This window comes from Mustela erminea, chromosome X, assembly GCF_009829155.1.
Source record: "Mustela erminea isolate mMusErm1 chromosome X, mMusErm1.Pri, whole genome shotgun sequence".
Taxonomy (NCBI): domain Eukaryota; kingdom Metazoa; phylum Chordata; class Mammalia; order Carnivora; family Mustelidae; genus Mustela; species Mustela erminea.
This window is the reverse complement of record NC_045635.1, coordinates 36,101,989-36,121,730: the sequence shown is the minus strand read 5'-3', so window position 1 is coordinate 36,121,730 and position 19,742 is coordinate 36,101,989. Positions and strand designations below refer to the sequence as shown.

The 19,742-nt window shown below is 41.6% G+C and overlaps 1 protein-coding gene across 1 annotated transcript in view; it reads right to left on the bottom strand.

The window, feature by feature from the left end:
- MED14OS (MED14 opposite strand) overlaps positions 1-19,742 on the bottom strand; it is a 354,140-nt gene that overhangs the window by 56,366 nt on the left and 278,032 nt on the right. The window contains exon 5 of the mRNA XM_032329519.1: positions 7,180-7,328. The gene's annotated coding sequence lies outside the window, so the exon portion shown is untranslated. The remainder of the gene's footprint in view (positions 1-7,179; positions 7,329-19,742) is intronic.

Genomic DNA, 19,742 nt, shown 5'->3' with positions numbered 1-19,742 from the left:
GGATGAGAAGTTTCCATGCCCTCTCCAGGTGCGCCACTCTACCCACAGTTCTACCTGCTCACCAACCCCTAAGCTCTCTGAACCCCATCCTTTTAGTTTAAATCAATGGCCAATGGTGATTGATTCAATAACACCCCCCTACACACACATACCTATCAGAGGGGTGGGACTGAAATTTCCAACCTTCTAATCACAAGGTTCGTTCCCAAGGCAACCAGCCCCATTCCTTAGGTGCAGTCCAAGTCACTCATGAACATAACAAAAGACACCTTCAAGGCTCTCAACACTGAGGAAATTCCAAAGGTTTTAGGAGTTTCCTTACTCCTAAAACGAAGACCTAATATATGTCTTATTATAAACCACAATATCACAGTCCACCCTGGTCTTCGAATATGGATCCCTCATAGCAAAACAATCATAAAACTCAAAAGAGATATCATCCAGTCATTAATAACTGTCCAGTCCAGCATCATACAGAGGACGAGCAGTCCTCCTCGCAGACGGCTGGCCACTCAGGTTTGTAGGCTTTCATGCCATCCCCTCAGGTCCCAAAAACAAGAGTGCACTACACCGCTTCACTCTCTCAGGCATCTGGTATACTCAGGCTAAGAAGGAACAGCACCTGTTCGAAGCCTCTTTGGCAATGTCAATGTAATATTGGATTTCCCTCATTATATATAACCCCCGTATTCATTCCCTTACCCCTCAGCTACTATTTTTCTTCCCCTTCATTTATACCCAAACCTTCCCACCTCTGGAAGGGACATTAGGTTTGGTCACTGCGCTGGGGTAGACTCCAGGCGGCAAAACTAGTCTAGCAAGTCCCTCCCCCTCAGTGCAGTTCTAGTCAGATAAGGTGAGGTTACCCACGTGCAGAACTGGTGGGCTATCTTTACCGCCAGCTGAGTGTTCACTGTTAGCCCCAATTTCACCAAAAGGGGTGAAGGCCCATCCTGCCCCATTGGGCCCTTAGGAATTCGGACACAAAGGTTAAAAATACACAGTTGCAGTTTCTTGCTTAGGAATCGATGCAGCCCCCATAGGGGTCCTGTGACACTGCGTCGAGTAGAGAAAAAAAAGTTGAGGCGGCGTGGAAAAGAATACTAGCACCTTCCATACCCCCTCTTCCCCAGATCCACCAGAAAAACAGCAATCTATCCAGGGGTTAGCCTCCTCGTGTTCGCACTGTGTGTGGGAACACACTGGTGCAGGCCTGTAAGCCAGCCCCCTTCATGTGTGTCTCTCCTCCTTGCCCACACTGACTCCCCCATTTTTAGACAACCACTGCTTTTTTTTCCTTAAAGACTTTTTATTTATTTATTTATTTGACACAGAGAGAGAGACCACAAGTAGTTAGAGAGGCAGGCAGAGAGAGAGAGAGGGAAGCAGGCTCCCCTCTGAGCAGAGAGCCTGATGCAGGGCTCGATCCCAGGACCCTGAGATCACGACCCGAGTCGAAGGCAGAGGCTTAACCCACTGAGCCACCCCAGGCTCCCTGACAACCACTGTTTAATCGCCCCCTTCATTCTCTGTCTAACTAGTACTTTGAGGAGGATATCCCTGACAAGTGTTGGTCATTATCAGCTGTAAAGTACATTCCCCCGTCTGAAGTGTGGATGGCCTGTACAAAGTAGCGCCCTATCTTCAGTTCTGGTTCTTTCCCAGCATGGGAGTGTCTGCCTCTCCCACCGGGAAAGCAAAGCCAGTCTAGAGTCAGTGACTCCTGCTGTCAGGACCCATTCATGGTGCCCCCCACTCCCTGCTGCCAGCATCAGGCTCACTCGCCAGCTATGTTAAGGTCTCTCCCACCAAAAAATCTGCCACAAGGCCATCTGTAGTCTCTGTCTCCTTTGCCAAAACAGAACAATTCTTACTAACATTCTGTGCCTCAGAAGGTACCAGAGGGACAAGTGTGGAACCAGCCCATCTCTGCAGTGTCCACTCATCTCGTGGACCTAGGCAGCCACCTCCAAGGAGCACGTGGGGATGTGTTTGTTCAAACCACCTTCCAAACCCAGAAGGGAGTTCTTCTGATGGGCGTTGACATGTCCTACCTTAATACACCCCTTAAATTTCCATAGGACTAGGCCCTGCATGGGCATCTATTTAATGGGCCACGTTTCCACCGCCCTCCTGCTGACCAGAAGCCCAGCCCACTGGCTACTGCCCATTAGTCGGTAACAAGTCAAACATACTGGCTTTTTATCACAGTTCAGTTCTTCCATCACGGCCAGTGAAACAGCATGCAGTTCAGGCACTGAGCTGGGTTTTTTACCTTTTTCAATCAGAATGGAGGCCTTCCAAGCAAGATAATGTCCATTCTACCCCCCGCCCCCAACCGTGGAACTTCTGTCCACATTTCAAGCAGCTCTTTATCTGTCAGTCGGGAGCTGTTTATAGGTACTAAGTGATGAGAGAACCCAGCAAGCTCCCCATACCATTCTTGAGTCAGTCCCGGGGAAAAGGGGCTCACTGCTCCTGAGGAAGCTTGTGCTGGCATTCCCCAGGCACTGCCATCCCCATTAAGGTGTTTTTCCAACATCATTCTAGACATTGTGGGTATTTCAGGTTTCAAGATCATGTATGTCCCTCACCTTCAATTAATACCCCACACAGCAAGGTAGCAAATGCCTTTCAAAAAAACTCCCTTCCCCAAAGTCCCAGTAGTGGTCACTGGGAGGCGCTCCCAGGCTCTTGCCATAAGCTTCAGTCTACACTCTATGAAGCGCTATTGCCAAGAATTGGTCTCGACCAGCATTCCAGTTTACACCCTCCACTGCGTGGGCTCAGGCATCTTACTGGTTCCCATTTAGCAGGTCTACTTAATATTTATTGCTCGAAGGGCATATGTATATGCCTTCTGTTACTAGGTAGGGGAAGGATTCCCATCAGATACTATGTCCACCCCTTGTCAATCCCTAATATTTTGCCTTTTAACCATCAGGTAAAAGAAATGCAATCCTTTCCCATAAAGTCTATTCAAACATACAAACCCTCCTACAAACTTTTACCTAGATTCTATCAACTCACATTCCTAGCTGTAGCCTCTGTTAGGACTTCATCATCAGGTTATATAGGGTAGGGAAGTGTTCCTCAGCCACATTTAATATCCATCCCCATAAAGCATTCAGGTAAAGTCAACATGATTTCCTTAGAGAGTATTGGCTTCAGCATTCCAACTTTCATAATCCTATCAATCCTGTGTTTTGACATTCTGTCAATCTAACTGTGGCAGGAGTCAGGGCTTTACCAATGGGTTCTGGTACCATAGTTTATGGGACTCCCAGATCAAGGACTCAGGGAAACTTCTCTTCTCTGACCACTTTATGCACTTCTTGTGCTACAAAGGCTCTGGGTCCCCAGTGAGAGGGTCAAGCCAAGGGACCCTAACCCTTTTGTCAATCTTTTTATCTTGATTAATCTGCCAAACTGCTCACTCACGCAGTTGCTGGTCTGGTACTTCATTGTAATTTTTGCCTTCCAGCTTGTAAAAATTTCTCTGAACAGGGATAAATAAAGCAGAATTGTTTGGGGCCCTTTAATGTTGGGGGAGCAACAGGGGTCCATTTGGCCTGACCAACATTAGATAGGGCTATATTAAAGCCTTTGTCTTTATCCCATCAGTGTTTTATTCATCCTATTTCTTTTTTTAAAAGCTTACGCAATTTATATATACTAAACAAAAAAACAAAAAAACCCAGTTCACCCATTTTTTACTAATCATCTAAAAATTTCCACCCGGCTGGGATGAGTCCCCTTTATGTTTCCTCTTTGTTTCGCTCCTATCAATATTCACTTTATTCACCATATTTCTTAATAACGTCAAAATTTTCCACCTAGTTCAGCAGCATCCCCTGACTTTCCCCATTGGCTTGTTAATTAACCTACGGTTTCTATTAGCATCTGTAAGGTACCTGAAGAGAAACTGAGACAAGAAATTTGATGAGGCTTCCCGAGGTGTTTTTTGGTTTTGCCACAATGAGGTTACACGGGGCACTCTCTGAAAGGGATCCCCTCAAGCCACAGCATTTACCCTGACCTGGGTAATGGGCATACTGGCCGGGTTAATATCTCCGTCATCATAAAGCCAGTCCCAGATGCCTTGCATAGGAAGCCTATCAGCTGGCTTCATCGGGGTTCCCACTTGGCATTGATGCAGGCTAAGGACAGTCCCCTTTCTAAGGATTAACAAGGTTTAGGGCGGCTTTCATGCAGTCCACCACCTCGGGAATGTCTGGATCACTAACAGACACCTGGGACTGTTCCATAGTGACCGGTGGGTCCCACAGCCACCCAAACACGCTCTTCCACCCAGAGGAATTCAGACCAGAGACACCAGTGGCCCCCAATCAGTTACTCCCCCAAACCGGTTCAGTGAAACTTCCTCAGGAAGCCAAGGATACTGACAGACAAAATGAAAACAACTCTTTCACACTACAGCCCCCTAGTTTCAAAAGTTTCCTGGTTTTACCCTTCCCCCACAGTGACTTTTACCTTGGGGGGCCGCTTTGAGGCTAATGGCCAAAGCTCAGACTCACTGAAATCGGAATCTGGACTAACATCAAAGTCCAACTGAGCGTTCCCTTTTAGTTTAGCTATTACAGATAACAATGACCAAGGGATTGAATATTTTGCCTTTTTCTCATCAGTATGCACTTCCTTATTCCAACTGCCCAGGAGCTGAGTCTTTGTTTAGTAACTGAACGCAGCACAGTTGCTGCTCCGTTCCTTGGGTGACCACATGGACACCCAGGAATAAAGAGCTTCACCACCACCCTCCTTCCCTTCATCCTTTCTTTTCCCAAACCACATGCTTCTGTGAGCCACGGACAGTCTAGCAAATCCCAATTCACTGAACACCAACCCTTTTGGGTTCCCGGACCCAAATCCAAAGCTGGGGGAAGGGCTTTCCACACAATAGCAAGCAAGCAAGCAAGCACTGACACCAGCAGTGAGTCCCAAGAATTCAACTCAATTCCAATACCACCTACCCGGAGATGGCACCAGACTGCCCAGGTTAAAGAGTTCAGTCCTACAAGGCTGTTCCCCTGCCCCTAGCCACCCTACACCAACTTCAGATGCCAGTCGCAAGGCAGGCTGTTCCCCTGCTTCTGACTGACCAGCTATAGACTGGAGGTTCCAATGACCATCTCCTGGGATTCGATTAATTTGCTAGAGCGGCTCACAGAACTCGGAGAAACATCTTACTTACTAGATCACCGGTTTGTTATAAAAGGATATAACCCAGAAACAGCTAGATGGAAGAGATCCACAGGGCAAGGTATGGGGAAAGGATGAGGGGCTTCCATGCCCTCTCCAGGCCTGCCACTGTGCCCAAAACTCCACATGTTCAACAACCTGAAAGCTCTACGAACGCGGTCCTTTGGGGTTTTATGGAGGCTTCATTACAAAGTCAGGACTGATTTAATCATTGGCCATTGGTGATTGATTCAACCTCCAGCCCCTCTCCCCTCCGGGGAGGTCAGGGGGTGGGACTGAAAGTTCCAACCCTTTATTCATACTTGGTTCCCCTGGCAACCAGCCCCCATCCTTAGGTGCAGCCCAAATGTCACTCATTAACATAACAAAAGACACCTTTGTTGCTCTCATCACTTCGGAAATTCCAAGGGTTTTAGGAGCTGTATGCGAGAAACGAAAGGGAGGCCAAATTTATATTTCTTATTACCAATCACAATATCACAGCCCGTAAACTGCAACCACCTTTTGGAGGACATATTTTTTAACATCTAACGCAAGTTGCAAATATGCATTCTATCTGACCCAACATTTCTTCTACTGTCTCGACTCTAGAAATAAACACTGCTGAACAGGTACAAAGATGCAGGGACAAGAACATGAATCACAGAATGTTGTTAAGAGTGAACATAGGGCAAGAGGGAAATAAACAAGGGCATATGCGCCCTTAATAAGGAATATTACGAAGCAGGTGAAAAGAATGAGATGGGGTGACGGGGTGGCTCAGACAGTTAACCACCTGACTTTTGGCTCAGGTCATGATCTCTGGATCCTGGGATCGAGCCCTGCCTCAGACTCCCCTGCTCAGAGGGAAGTCGGCTTTTCCCTCTGCCCTTCCCCCCTCAAATAAGTAAAAATCTTTTTTTTTTTTAATAAGAGGTTTTTTTTTTTTTAAGATTTTATGTATTTATTTGACAGAGACAGGTAGAGAGAGAGAAAACAGGGAGAGGGAGAAGCAGGCTCCTCCTGAGCAGGGAGCCTGATGCACAGCTGGATCCCAGGACCCTGAGATCATGACCTGTGCTGAAGGAAGCCGATTAACCAGGTTAGCCACTCAGGTGCCCCAATAAATAAAAATCTTAAAAACAAAAGAAAGAAACGAATGAGGTTTCTTCATATGGAGTGACATACAAGACAAATTGTTTAGTGAATAAAGCAACTTGCAAAAAGATACGTATTACTATGCAAAAAAATTAAACCTACACATAAAGCCATGTATGTTTAGCATATATATGTAGAAAAACACATGTAAATGATAAGCGGTAACACTGGCTGCCTCTGGGTAGGAGGGAAGAGAAGGGAATCAGAACTGGGGCTGGTGACAGAGAGAACTTCAGTTTTTTCTTCCTAACTGTCCTTCAAGGACAATTAACGCTTCCGTAATTAGAAATTAATGTTTTATAAAGGGCATCTGGCTGTGTAGCAAAATCGCCGAGCCGCCCCCACCTTCTTTATCACTTTAGTGCACACTGGCGCAACTTCCAATTCGTGGCGCCTGTATTACTTGCCACTGGAACCTGCTCAGCTGCTGAAGTTGGCTTTGCTACCCATGTGGCAGACCAGGAATGCTGGGGGATGAGCCCCCCGAACGCAGCCCTCAACCCATGACTGATGGGAGTCCGGGTACCTCTCATCGGGGACCAGTAGGGAGGTAGAAAGCGCGTTAGTTAATTTGAACAGACGGGATTTACTATTTAAAAAGCAAAACAAACAAAACGTTAACTAGGCATAAAGTTGTTGAGCTAACTCGAGCGGTGAAAAGAGAGGTCTGAGGGATCGTCAAGAAAGTCAGCGCAGGAAGCGGCTACCAGCCCCAGGGCTGGGGTACAAAGGAGAGAGAATGGAATTGTTACAACTTTGAACCTTGGAGGAAGGGCTCGGTGGAACTGGGACCGAGACCCCTGAGGAGGGGGTGCTACTCACCTCATGCTGGTGTTGCTGATGGGGGTGGGATAAGTCTGGTTTTGTGAATCCTAGAAAACGACGAACCGGATTCAGCTGCAGACAACGAAAGGCGCTGCTGGGGCGGCGGTGAAGAAATGTTCTGGGGGAATGCTGACAGCAGCAGGAAGCTGACAGGAGGGAACAAGGAAGAACAGAAAGGAGTTTAAGTCGCTACGTCCTCCTCCCGCCTTGCAGTCTCCCTCTATCGCCCCCTATAGGCGGAGTCTAGCAGGAAGCCGTGGGCCAAGCTGAAATGGGAACGCTCGCTTCCCACCCCCCCCATCGAAAGGCAAAGTATAGAAGAGTGAGTTTGAAGCTCAATAACTTAATAACATGCGGAAAAATAGAGAATACTTTAATAAATCCCAGTTCATCTGTCACTCAGCTGTAAGAGTTACTACTACTTTGGCTTTCTTTTCTTTTCTTTTTTTTTTTAAGATTTTATTTATTTATTTGAGAGAGAGAGACAGTGAGAGAGCAGGAGAGAGGGAAAAGGTCAGAGGGAGAAGGAGACTCCCCATGGAGCTGGGAGCCCAATGCGGGACTCAGTCCTGGCTCTCCCGGATCTTGAACTGAGCCGAAGGCAGTTGCTTAACCAACTGAGCCACCCAGGCGCCCTACTTTGGCTTTCTTGCTTCATTTATTTCCCTCCGTACTTACCCCCGCCCCCTCCCAGGACTTATTTTAAAGGAAATGACATAATTTCACCCATAAATACTTAAGTGTCTAACAGGATACAGACTTTATGAACACAGTACCATTATCACACCTAATAAAATTAACACTGATTCCTTAATATAATCGAATACCTAGTCTGGGTTCAAGTTTTCCTGGTTGTCTCAAAAATGGCTTTTTGGGGCACCTGGGTGGCTCAGTGGGTTAATGCATCTGCCTTCAGCTCAGGTCATGATCCCAGGGTCCTGGGGTCAAGCCCCACATCAGGCTCTCTGCTCAGCGGGGAGCCTGCTTCCTCCTCTCTCTCTGCCTGCCTCTCTGCCTACCTGTGATTTCTGTCAAATAAATAAATAAATAAAAACGGCTTTTTACAGGTGGTTTGTCTGAATCAAGACCCAAATAATGGCCAACTATTGTTTTTGTTAACATAGCTCTTAATTCTCTCTTCATCTAGAATCCTTTCTTCCCCTTTCCCCATTCCTGTATATCATTTTTATTCACCAGAGGTACAATATCATTTGCCCTGTAGAATGTCCCATATTCTCAGTTTGTCTGGTTGAATCCTGTTGGTATGATTTCACATGCTCCTCTGTCCCCTTTACTTTCTGGAAGCCCGGTTACATCTGCAGCCATGGCTAGATTCAGGTTCAATTTTTTTGGCAAGGATATTTCATGGTGAGCTGTGTACATCTATTACCCTTCACTGGAAGGCACTAGGGTCATTTTTTAAAACTGAGGTAAAATTATTAAATTGAGCTGTACTTTACCAACAATAAAATGCACAAAAACTAAGTAAACAGCTTGAGGAATATTTTTATATTATGCATCCACATAACCACCACTCAGATCAACATATTGAAGCCTTTCCATAACCTGGCTATTCCTTCATAAATGGTGATTTTCCTTACATTTTTCCTTACAAATTTCCTTAAATTTTTTTTAATTCTTTTTTTAACTTTAACTTTTTATTTTTTTTTTAAAGATTTTATTTATTTATTTATTTGACAGAGAGAGAGATCACAAGTAGACAGAGAGAGAGGCAGGCAGAGAGAGAGAGAGAGAGGGAAGCAGGCTCCCTGCTGAGCAGAGAGCCCGATATGGGACTCGATCCCAGGACCCTGAGATCATGACTTGAGCCGAAGGCAGCGGCTTAACCCGCTGAGCCACCCAGGCGCCCCTAACTTTAACTTTTTAAAAAACTTTTTAAACTTTCTCATCAATTCCGAATGCTCTTAAATACAGGCAGGCAGAATAGGTGTTTACTTTTTTTTTCCTTTCTCAATTTTATGATTAATAAGTTGGTGTCCTAGCAGCCTCCAAAAAGTGACCAGTGAGGTGGTTTTTTGTTTTTTTTTTAAGATTTTATTTATTTTTTTTTGAGAAAGAGAGAGAGCACAAGGTGGGAGAGGGGCAGAGGGTGAAGGAGAAATAGACTCCTCCCAGAGCAGGGAGCCCGACCCAGAACTCTGGGATCACAACTGAATCACCCAGGCCGTTCAAGGTTTTATTTTTTAGTATCAGGGTGAACTCATGGAGTTCTAAAATATTTGATGTATAAATACATACACTACTTTGTAGTCATTATGCTTTTTCATGCTTAAAGTGTTCTATCTCGGGCCAGTGAGAACTCCTTAAAAAGCTGGTTCCTTAATCCTTTAATACAACCCTTGTAGTGCTTAATTTCTAGTTAGGATATTCTAGGTTCATCTTTTATATATTTCCAGCCTCAGAACTGAAATTAGCTCTTCCCTAAGAAGCTCTGTGTTTTTTGTTTGTTTGTTTGTTTGTTTTAAATTATATTTAGTCACCATAATCTGGATGCTGGGTATTTATTGCTATTGTGCTGTCATTTCTTTTAGGCCTTTTCAGTACACCGAGCTAGGAAAGACATATTTCTTAGAAAAAGAAAAATAAATTACACATTCATACTGCTATTTCCAATCCAAATGAAAGATTAAAGGATTTTTACTTAATTTCTTTAATTCTGTGTTTGTATCTCTTTTCTCCCATGTGTAAAATCTTGGTTCTTAATGACATTAACATAATGACTTATTCGGTTGATTCTACTGTGTAGAGGAGCGTCAGAGTAACAATATCAATGTTATTGCTGACAATTACACCATTGAATGCCATTTCAGATTTATTTGCAGTTCTTATTGTCCTTAGGAGCTAGTTCACTAGGGATGTACTGTAAAAATACTGTGTTTGCAAGCCCCATGGAATAATTATTCTCTGTGTAGTTTTGCCACCAACTTGATATATGCTTGGGTTCATTTGTTTCAGTTTGTCTTCAATTTGTAAGAATGATTATTTTAATCATTAAATATTAATCATTAAATATTAATTGTTTAATATTTTAAACAATTGCTGCCTGGCAAATAAAATCGAACTTAAAATAACAAGTATTTATTATCTCACAGATTCTGAGTGTCAGAAATCTGGAATGGCGTTAGCTGGGTGGTTCTAGCTCAGGGTTTCTCATGAAATACAGTCAAGATGTCAGCTAGGGTTGCAGTCATCTCAGGGTTTAACTGGAACTGGACATCTGCTTCCAAGATGGTTCACCCACGTGACTGTTGGCAGAGCTCAGATCCTCACCATGTGGGACTGCTCAACCAGGCAACTGGCTTCCCCCAGAACAAGTGATCCAAGAGAAAAAGAATAAAACAGAAGCCACATTGTCCTTTAGAGTCTAATCTTGGAAGTTACATACTATCACTTCTGCCAAATTCTACTGGTCACACAGACCAACCCTGCTGCAAAGGCAAGGGAACTTCACAAGAATGTAAATACTAGGAGGTGGGAATCTTTGGGGGCCAACTTTTACTCAAAACGAAATTATAAAACAAGATCTATTCAGAGAGGTCTAGCTGCCATCTTTGTGCTTTCTACATTCGCTGCCTTCTCCTTTAGGAAACCACTTTCATTTGTCCTTGCTTTATCTTTCCATTGTTCTTCTTTTCAAAACTATCAGAAAATACATACCTATATTTATAGTCCCAAAATATATTCCCTACACTACAACTTTTCTGCACCTTGCTTTCTTTCGGTCAACACCATAATGTACAGATCACCTAAAAGCAACACACAGAGATCTTCCTCACTCCATTTTAAAGATTCATTAAGCTTCATTATATAGATATACTATAATTTAAATAACATTTCAATGGCTTCATTAATTATTAATTCTCCAATTTTTGGACGTCTACATTGTTTATCATTTTCATCATTATAAATAGCACTGCAACAAATATCTTTGTGTATACAGGTTTCTCTTGACGTAAGATTTTTTTTAAAGATTTATTTATTCATTTAGTTGAGAGGGAGAGAGAGCAAAAACAGGTGGAGTAGCAGATAGAGGGAGAAGCAGGCTCCCTGCCCAGCAAAAAGCCAGATGCAGGGCTCAACCCCAAGATCCTGGGATCATGACCTGAGCCGAAGGCAGTCACCTAACCAACTGAGCTACCCAGGTGCCACTGATGTAGGATATGTTTTTGAAGACTTATTTCTTTATTGTTTTTTAGAGAGAGAGAGGGGATGGGAGGGGCAGAGGGAGAAGGAGACAGAGTCCCAAGCGCGGATCCCGATGCAGGGCTGGATCCCATGACCCGGAGATCATGACCTGAGCCAAAACCCAGAGTCAAGCTCAACAGATTGCACCGCCCAGGTGCCCCTGGGTGTAGGATTATTATCTTAGACTACTAGATTTACACATTTATTAAGTCAAAGTTACGAATAATTTTTATGTGCTGTTTATGTACTGCAAAATTGGTTCACAAAAGAGCTACACTGCATGATATTTCTACCTAGTAAGTATAGGGTTTTCTCTGTATTCTTATCAGAACTGGGTAGTCTAATTCTTTTTCATCTTTATTATTTTGACAGATGTACTTAAGTATATTCTTGTAGTGGCCATGTATTTTCACATAATGCTTACTAAGTTAGCTTACGTCATTACTCTGTATTTCAAAGACAACTCTTACTAATTTAGAAGTGATAGTAAATATCATTTTTGACTATTTAAATTTATTTTTCTGTATCTTTAACCTAAAATGCATGTGGACTTATAGGATATTTTTCTGAGCTAGTAAATATTTATTACTTACATACAAGAACTATAATGTATGCAAAAATTATAAAGTGCAATAATGATTACACAAGTCATAAAAAAATGCAATAAAAATTATCCCAGAAATTTTTAGTACAATATATTCATATATTTAGAGACAATAAAATATTCAAGTCATTTTGTTGGATCTGTAGCACTCTGATTTTATTTTTGCTATAAAAATAGCTGTTAACCCTTTTTCACTAAGAAAATATCTACTGGAGTAAGAGATCTATTATTCATGAACTATATATTCAGTAAATGTTTTTAAAACAGCCATGCCATGTTTCTCATTAAGATAGCTATGGCATATGTTTCTAAATTCATATGTCATCATTCTTCATTGGATTAATTAGCAAAATGATTTTTTTCTCCTTTTACCTTTCTGAGTGATATTTTAAAAATACTTTTGGCATTTATACAGAGTACAATTTATAGGTCATAAAAATATTCATGTTACAAAGTACTCTTGCGTAGCTCTTCTGCTGCTGCTGTGAATACTAATTATGAATATATATTTAGGTATTCCTAACACGTAGACATTTTCCTGAAATGTACCCAGACTCAGCAGCAGAACCCTGGGTTGGGGGGTGGTCCCTAACACCAAGACCACCTGCAAATTATCACTCTCATTGTTATCAATATATAATTCTAACAAACTAGGTTGAAATCCTTCATCAGCAGCGTTAAATGGAAACACTGTTAATCAGTATATTCATGCCTTGACCAGCAAAAAGCTCAGGCATTCTGGAATTAACCCCCACAGCACAAGAGCCAAACACCGATTACCTCTCAATACTTTCCAAAAAAACCCCAAGAGGCCCAAAGCACGGTTTTTGGACCACAATGCAAAAATTAGCAAATATGGACAATAAAAATCAATAGAAAATGCAAACTAAAATGAGGTACTTTTTAAAAATATAAAACGGATGCAAATTAACAAGAATGTTAATATCCAGTGTCAGTAAGGATAGGCCTCTTCCTTCACTGCTAACAGAAGACATAAAATCGTAAAGGTACAATGAATGGCCTTCTGAAAGATTTGGAGGCCTTTCAAAGGTACACCTTGGTAATCTGCATCAAGATTCTTTAAAAGCACATTCCCTCCTCTGAACAGTTACGTATGTTGCACTTCATTCCGGAGAGATAATTGAGAATATGGGCAGAGAAAAATTACAAGGATGTTTATTGCAGCACAGTGAATAATAGCAAAAAGCCGAAAACAACCAAACGTGTAGCAAAACAGAGACTTTCAGTAAGTTATATCCATATGCAGTTATTCCAGATAACTTCGTAGAGTTCTGTTTGTAGCAGGCTTTGTTAAGTGCCTGACTAAAATCCTTTCCCTTCTTCCTTGATGCTAATAGAACCCGGAGACTGTTCAGAGCAGCAATGTCCAGGGATCCAAGCACAAACTCGTGACAATCCTGTTCCCACTTTCCCAACTTCCCCTGCACCTAGAGATGTACTTGTGATCCAGCTCTGGCTAATTAATTTGCAGGGAAAGTCTTCTGGGGACTTCTGAGAACGTTTTTGCTTTCCAGATAAAAAGGACAGATGCTGTTTATGGCAGCGATTATCTACCGGAGACCTTCTGTTAAGCAAAACAGACTCCTATTTATTAAGAAAGGTTTGTCCGGGTTTTCTGCTAGTTAGAGTCAGAACTGTCCCTAACTATGGTGGATTCTGTGATGTGCTGTTCCGATACTCTTTCAGGATGGGACCGGCTATGGGGAATACTACCGGTTGGCCGCCTTCATTTGGCAGCCATCTCCAGGAATTGTATTCCGTTGAAGTCAGCTGCCTTAGCCACTGTCAAAACAGCCTCGCAGAGGCAGCCACATCTAACAACATGGGAGTATAAAGGGCAACCCTCTTCAATCTGGGACTTCCGAGGCCCTCTCAACTATGAAGTTGGAGCCCTTGTTGCCTCTGCCCCCTTCCTCTTCCTCTGATTCTGCTTCGCTCCCTTCCCCCATACATGTTGATCCCCAAAGCCTTACCTAATAAACTTCCTGTACCCAAATCTCTATCTGAGTCGGTTTCCTGGGAAACCTCACCCACAACACTACTGATACATTTATTCACATGAAAGTATGTTGAAAATATATTGCTAAATATCATGAAGCAGTACCCATGATGTCAGCCTGTTTTCTTACTACACAAATTATATACCTACAAAGAAAAAAAGGTCTGCAAAACTTTTAGGACATAATGTAAGAGATTGTCTTTATGATCTTGTGATAGGGGGAAATTCTTAAGTAAGATAAAAAAAAGTACAAAATGTAAAGAAGAGCTTACACATTTGAATACACTTAAACTAAGACCTAATGTTAATCAAAAGACATACAGGAAAAAGTGAAACCATAAGCCACAAATAAGGAGACAAGGGGTGCCTGAGTGGCTCAGTCAGTTAAGCGTCTGCCTTCAGCTCAGGTCATGATCCCAGGGTCCTGGGATGGAGCCCCACATCTGGCTCCCTGCTCAGCAGGAAGCCTGCTTCTCCTTCTCCTACTCCTCCTGCTTGTATTACCTCTCTTGCTAACTCTCTCTGCGTCAAATAAATAAATAAAATCTTTTAAAAAATAAATAAATAAAATAAGGAGACAATTTTTTTTCCTTCAAATTTTTATTTGAATTCTTGTTAGTGAGGCACCTGGGTGGCTCAACCAGTTAAGTGTCTGCCTTTGGCTCAGGTCATGATTTCAGGGTCCTGGGATTGAGCCCAGCATCAGGCTCCCTGCTCAGTGCAAAGTCTGCTTCTCCCTCTCCCTGCTCAAGCTCTCTTTTTCTCTCTCGCAAATAAATAAATAAAATCTTTTAAAAAGTAACTCAAAAGCAGCCACAGACAAGATGTAAGCAGACAAGTGTGAAGATGTTCCAATAAAACCTTAAAAAATGAATAAATAAAAATAAATAAATAAATAAATTCTAGTTAGTTAACATAGAGAAGATATTTTTATACTTTCAACATGATAGTTGACAAAGGATTGTATCCAGAATACACAAAGAATCAATTAGAAAAAGTCAAATCCAATAAAAAAGAAGGCAAAGAGTGAGGGGAAGAAAAAAGGACACTCATGAAAGTTTCTTCATGTTCTTTCTCTGTCATTACCCAACCCTAGCTGCCAGAGGCAACTACTGTTCTTACTTTTTCCACTGTAGATTAGTTCTGTTCATTCTAGAATATCACACAGTTTAACTGTTTTAAGAGAAAAAGAGGGAGGTGGGGGGAGGGGCAGAGAGCAAGGGAGACAGAGAATCTTTTATTTATTTATTTATTTATTTGTCAGAGAGAGAGAGAGAGAGAGCACAAGCACGGGGAGAAGCAGGCAGGGGGAGACGCTGGCAGAGGGAGAAGCAGACTCCCTGCTGAGCAGGGATCCCTATGCAGGACTCGATCCCAGGATCATGACCTGAGTTGAAGGTAGACCCTTAACCTACTGAGCCACCCAGGCATCCCCAGAGAGAGAATCTTAATCAGGTTCCACACACTGCACAGAGCCTGATGGTCAGCTCCATCTCACAACCCTGAGATCGTGACCTGAGCCGAAATCAAGAGTTAGACGCTTAACTGACTAAGCCACCCAGGTGCCCCTTAAGTTTGTTTGTTTGTTTGTTTTTTAGAATGTCATATAAATAAAATCATACAGTATGTACTCTTGTGTTAGGCTTCTTTCAGGATTACGTTTTTTAGATTCTTCATGCTGTTGCATGTATCAGTAGCTCATTCCTTCTGAGTAGTATTTCATTGCATGAATATGCAAGATTTTGTTTATCCATTCCCCTATTGATGGGACAACTGGGATTATCAATTGTCCTATTGATATTTCCTCATTCTGGCTATTATAAATAAAGCTGTTATGAAGAGTCATGTAGAAGTCTTTGTGTAAATATGTTTTCATTTCTTTGAGGTAAATAGGAATGGAATTGCTGGGTTACTGGGCAGTAAATGTTCAGTTTTATAAGAAATTGCCACATCTTTTTTTGAAAATTGTTATACAGTTTTACATTCTCACTGACAAGGTTTAAGAATTCTGGTTAGTTACCCCAAAGATACAGATGTAGTGAAAAGAAAGGCCATATGTACCCCAATGTTCATAGCAGCAATGGCCACAGTCGTCAAACTGTGGAAAGAGCTCAGATGCCCTTCTGAGGTCTTCTGAGATGGATAAAGAAGATATGGTCCATATATACAATGGAATATTACTCAGCCACCAGAAACGAAGATTACCCAACTTTTCCATCAACATGGATGGGACTGGAGGAGATTATGCTGAGTGAAATAAGTCAAGCAGAGGGAGTCAATTATCATATGGTCTCACTTACTTGTGGAGCGTAAGGACTAACATGGAGGACATTAGGAAAAGGAAAGGAAAAGTGAATTGGGGCAAATCAGACAGGGACATAAAGCATGAGAGACTGTGGACTCTGAGAAACTGAGGGTTTTGGAGGGGAGCAGGTGGTGGGAGGATGGGTGGGCCTGGCGGTGGCATGTATTGCATGGAGGGCACATATTGCATGGAGCACTGGGTATGGTGCATAAACAATGAATCTTGGAACACTGCATCAAAAACTAATGATGTATTTTATGGTGACTAACATAACACAATAAAAAAAAATAAAAATAAATTTAAAAAAAAGAATTCCGGTTAGTTATTCTCCATCTTCACCAACCTACAGGATGTTGGTCATTTAAATTTAGCCATTCTTTTTTTAAGATTAAATTTAAGGTTTTGGTTTTTTTTTTTTTTAAGCTTTTAGTTCTTTGAGAGAGAAAGTAAGTGAGAGAGAGAGAGAGAGACAGAGAGGGCACCAACAGAGGCAGCAGGAAAAGCAGATTCCCCTGCTGAGCAGGGAGCCCAACGCAGGGCTGGATCCCAGGGCCCTGGGATCACGACCTGAGCAGAAGGCAGAAGCTTAAGCAACTGAGCCACCCAGGTGCTCTAATTTTATTTTATTTTTTAAGTAAGCTCTACACCCAATGTGGGGCTCAAACTCACAACCCCAACATCAAGAGTCCCATTCTCCACCAACTGAGCCAGCCATGTGCCCTAAATTTAGACATTCTAAAAGATGTATAGTGCTATTGATGAGGAGAACAAAGGCAAGAGAAATGTAGCAAAAATTAAATCTTACAACTTGCAGCCCACTGATAAATCCTTGAGAAGTGCAGAGTGTGACATTTCTCAGGGAACTCATGGCTGCTTTAATGTTGATGTTTTATTAGAGACTAAAAGCAATGTTATCTTAACAATTGTTAGCCCTCCAAGGTCTTGGAGACCTTGCATTTAATATGTGCAAATTCCTTAGAGATTTATATTATCCCTAAGCCCCACTAACTAAAAAGCATATCATCAGTCATTCCTCACAATCCCAGTGCAGCTCTTTCTGCCCAAGGGTCCTGGCCCTGCCCGTGCTATAATAAAGCCCGTCCTATAATAAAGGCACCTTTTTGCACAGAAAACGTCTCAAGAATTCTTCCTTGTCCATTTGCTTGGCGGCCCCTCTTCAGTATTTCATTGTGGATTTAGTTTTTATTTCTCTGATGACTAATGATCTTGATCACTTTCTCATGTGATAATTGGCTATTTATTTTCTTTTGAGAAACACCTTTCCAAAGCCGTTGCTTGTTTTAAGTTGGGTTCTTTGTCTTTTTACTACTGAGTTATAGAGTTACTTATATTTCTTCCATAGCAGTCCTTTGTCAGATATATGTTTTCTGAATTTTTTTTTCCTAGTCTATAGATTGTCTTTGTATATTCTTAGTGGTGTCTTGATGAGCAGAGTTTCTAATTTTGATGAAATCTAAGTGATCAATATTTTCTTTTATGACACAGCTTTCTGTGACCTGCTAAGCGAACTTTACCTATCTCAAATCATGAAAATATTCTTCTAAAGGTTCCTTTAAAAATATACAGTTTAGAGGTGCCTGGGTGGCTCAGATGGTTAGGCATCTGCCTTCGGCTCAGGTCATGAACTCTGATCTCCAAGTCTTGGGTTGGAGCCCCACAATGTGTTCCCGGCTGGCTTGGGGAGTCTGCTTTTCCCTCTCCCTCTGCATCTCCCCCTGCTTGTGTGCTCTCTCTGTCTCTCTCTCTCAAATGAATAAATAAAATCTTAAAAAATAATATATATATATATATATGTTAACCACTTATGTTCAGGTATATGATCCATCTCAGATTAATTTTTTATGGCGTGAGGTAGAGGTTAACATTTGTATTTTTACATACAGATAGACAGTTACTATGCATCACCTACTGCATAAACTTTTTTTTTCCTTATTGGATTGCTTTGGGGCTTCTGTAAGAAATCAAATGACTATATACGTATGGGTCTATTTCTAGCTCTCTCACGCCATCAATTTACATACCATACTCTCTTGATTCTTGATTAGTGTGGCTTTACAATTAGCCTTGAAGCCAGGTAGTGCAAGTTTTTAAACTTTGTTCTTTTTAAAATACTTTGGGTAGTCTAGGTCTTTATATTTTCATAACTTTAATTTTTTTTTTTTTTTTTTTTTTTGGACAGAGAGAGAGATCACAAATAGGCAGAGAGGCAGGCAGAGAGAGAGGGAAGCAGGCTCCCTGCTGAGCAGAGCGCCAGATGCGGGGCTCCATCCCAGGACCCTGGGATCATGACCTGAGCTAAAGGCAGAGGTTTAACCCACTGAGCCACCCAGGTGCCCCTCCATAACTTTAGAACTAGATATTCAATATCTACAAAAATAAATGCTGGTATTTAGATAAAGATTGCATTGAATCCATAGATCTGTGTAGGTAGAATTGACAGATTAACAATATTGAGTCTTCCAATTCAGGGATATGCTCTATTTCCCCCTTCTATTTAGTTTTTCTTTAATTTCTCTCAGAAATGTTTTTTGGAGCACCCAGCTGCCTCAGTCAGTAGAGCATGCAACTCTTGATCTTGGGGTGGTGAATTCAAGTCCCAAGTTGAGAATATAGCTTACTTAAGATTAAAAAAAATTGTTTTCTAGTGCAGCGGTCTTGCATATGTTAAATTTATTCCTAAGTATTTTCTGTTTTCTGATGCTATTTTATATGAACTTCATATAAAATCTTATTTTGTAATCATTTGCTAATAACATATAAAAATATAATTGAGTTTCAAAAATTAACTTTGTATTCTGTGACATTGAAAAGTTAGGTTGTAGTTGTGTATCTTCTTTAAGGTTTTCTAAGTAAATAATTGTGTCATCTACCAAAAAAATAGTTTTACTGTTTTCTTTTTGGTCTCTGTGCCTTTAATTTTTCTTGCCTTGGCTACACTGAGTCAGGTTTCTAGTACACTGTTAAATAGCAGTGGAGAGAATGGCATTTTTACCTGTTTCTGCTTTTAAGGAGAAAACATTCATTATTTCACCATTAAGTATAATGTTAGCTGTAGGATTTTTTGGTAGGTGCTCTTTACGATTTTGGAGGAAGAAAAAATTCATTTGAAGACATAGTAATGAAACTATCCAAAATTAAACACATAGAGAACAAAGGACTTTGGAAAAAGTAAAAGAGCACGAGTGAGCTATTTGACAACTTCAAGTGGTCTAGTATATGGTAATTAGAGCCCCTGAAAGGGGAGGCGGGGGGACAAAAAAATATGAAGAAATAATGGACAGAACATTCTAAACTTCATGACAATTATAAACCTACAGGTCCTAGAAACTCAACAAATACAAGTAACAAATGTAAAAACACTAGAATTCTATACCTGGGAAAATACCTTTCGTAAAGTAAAGCAA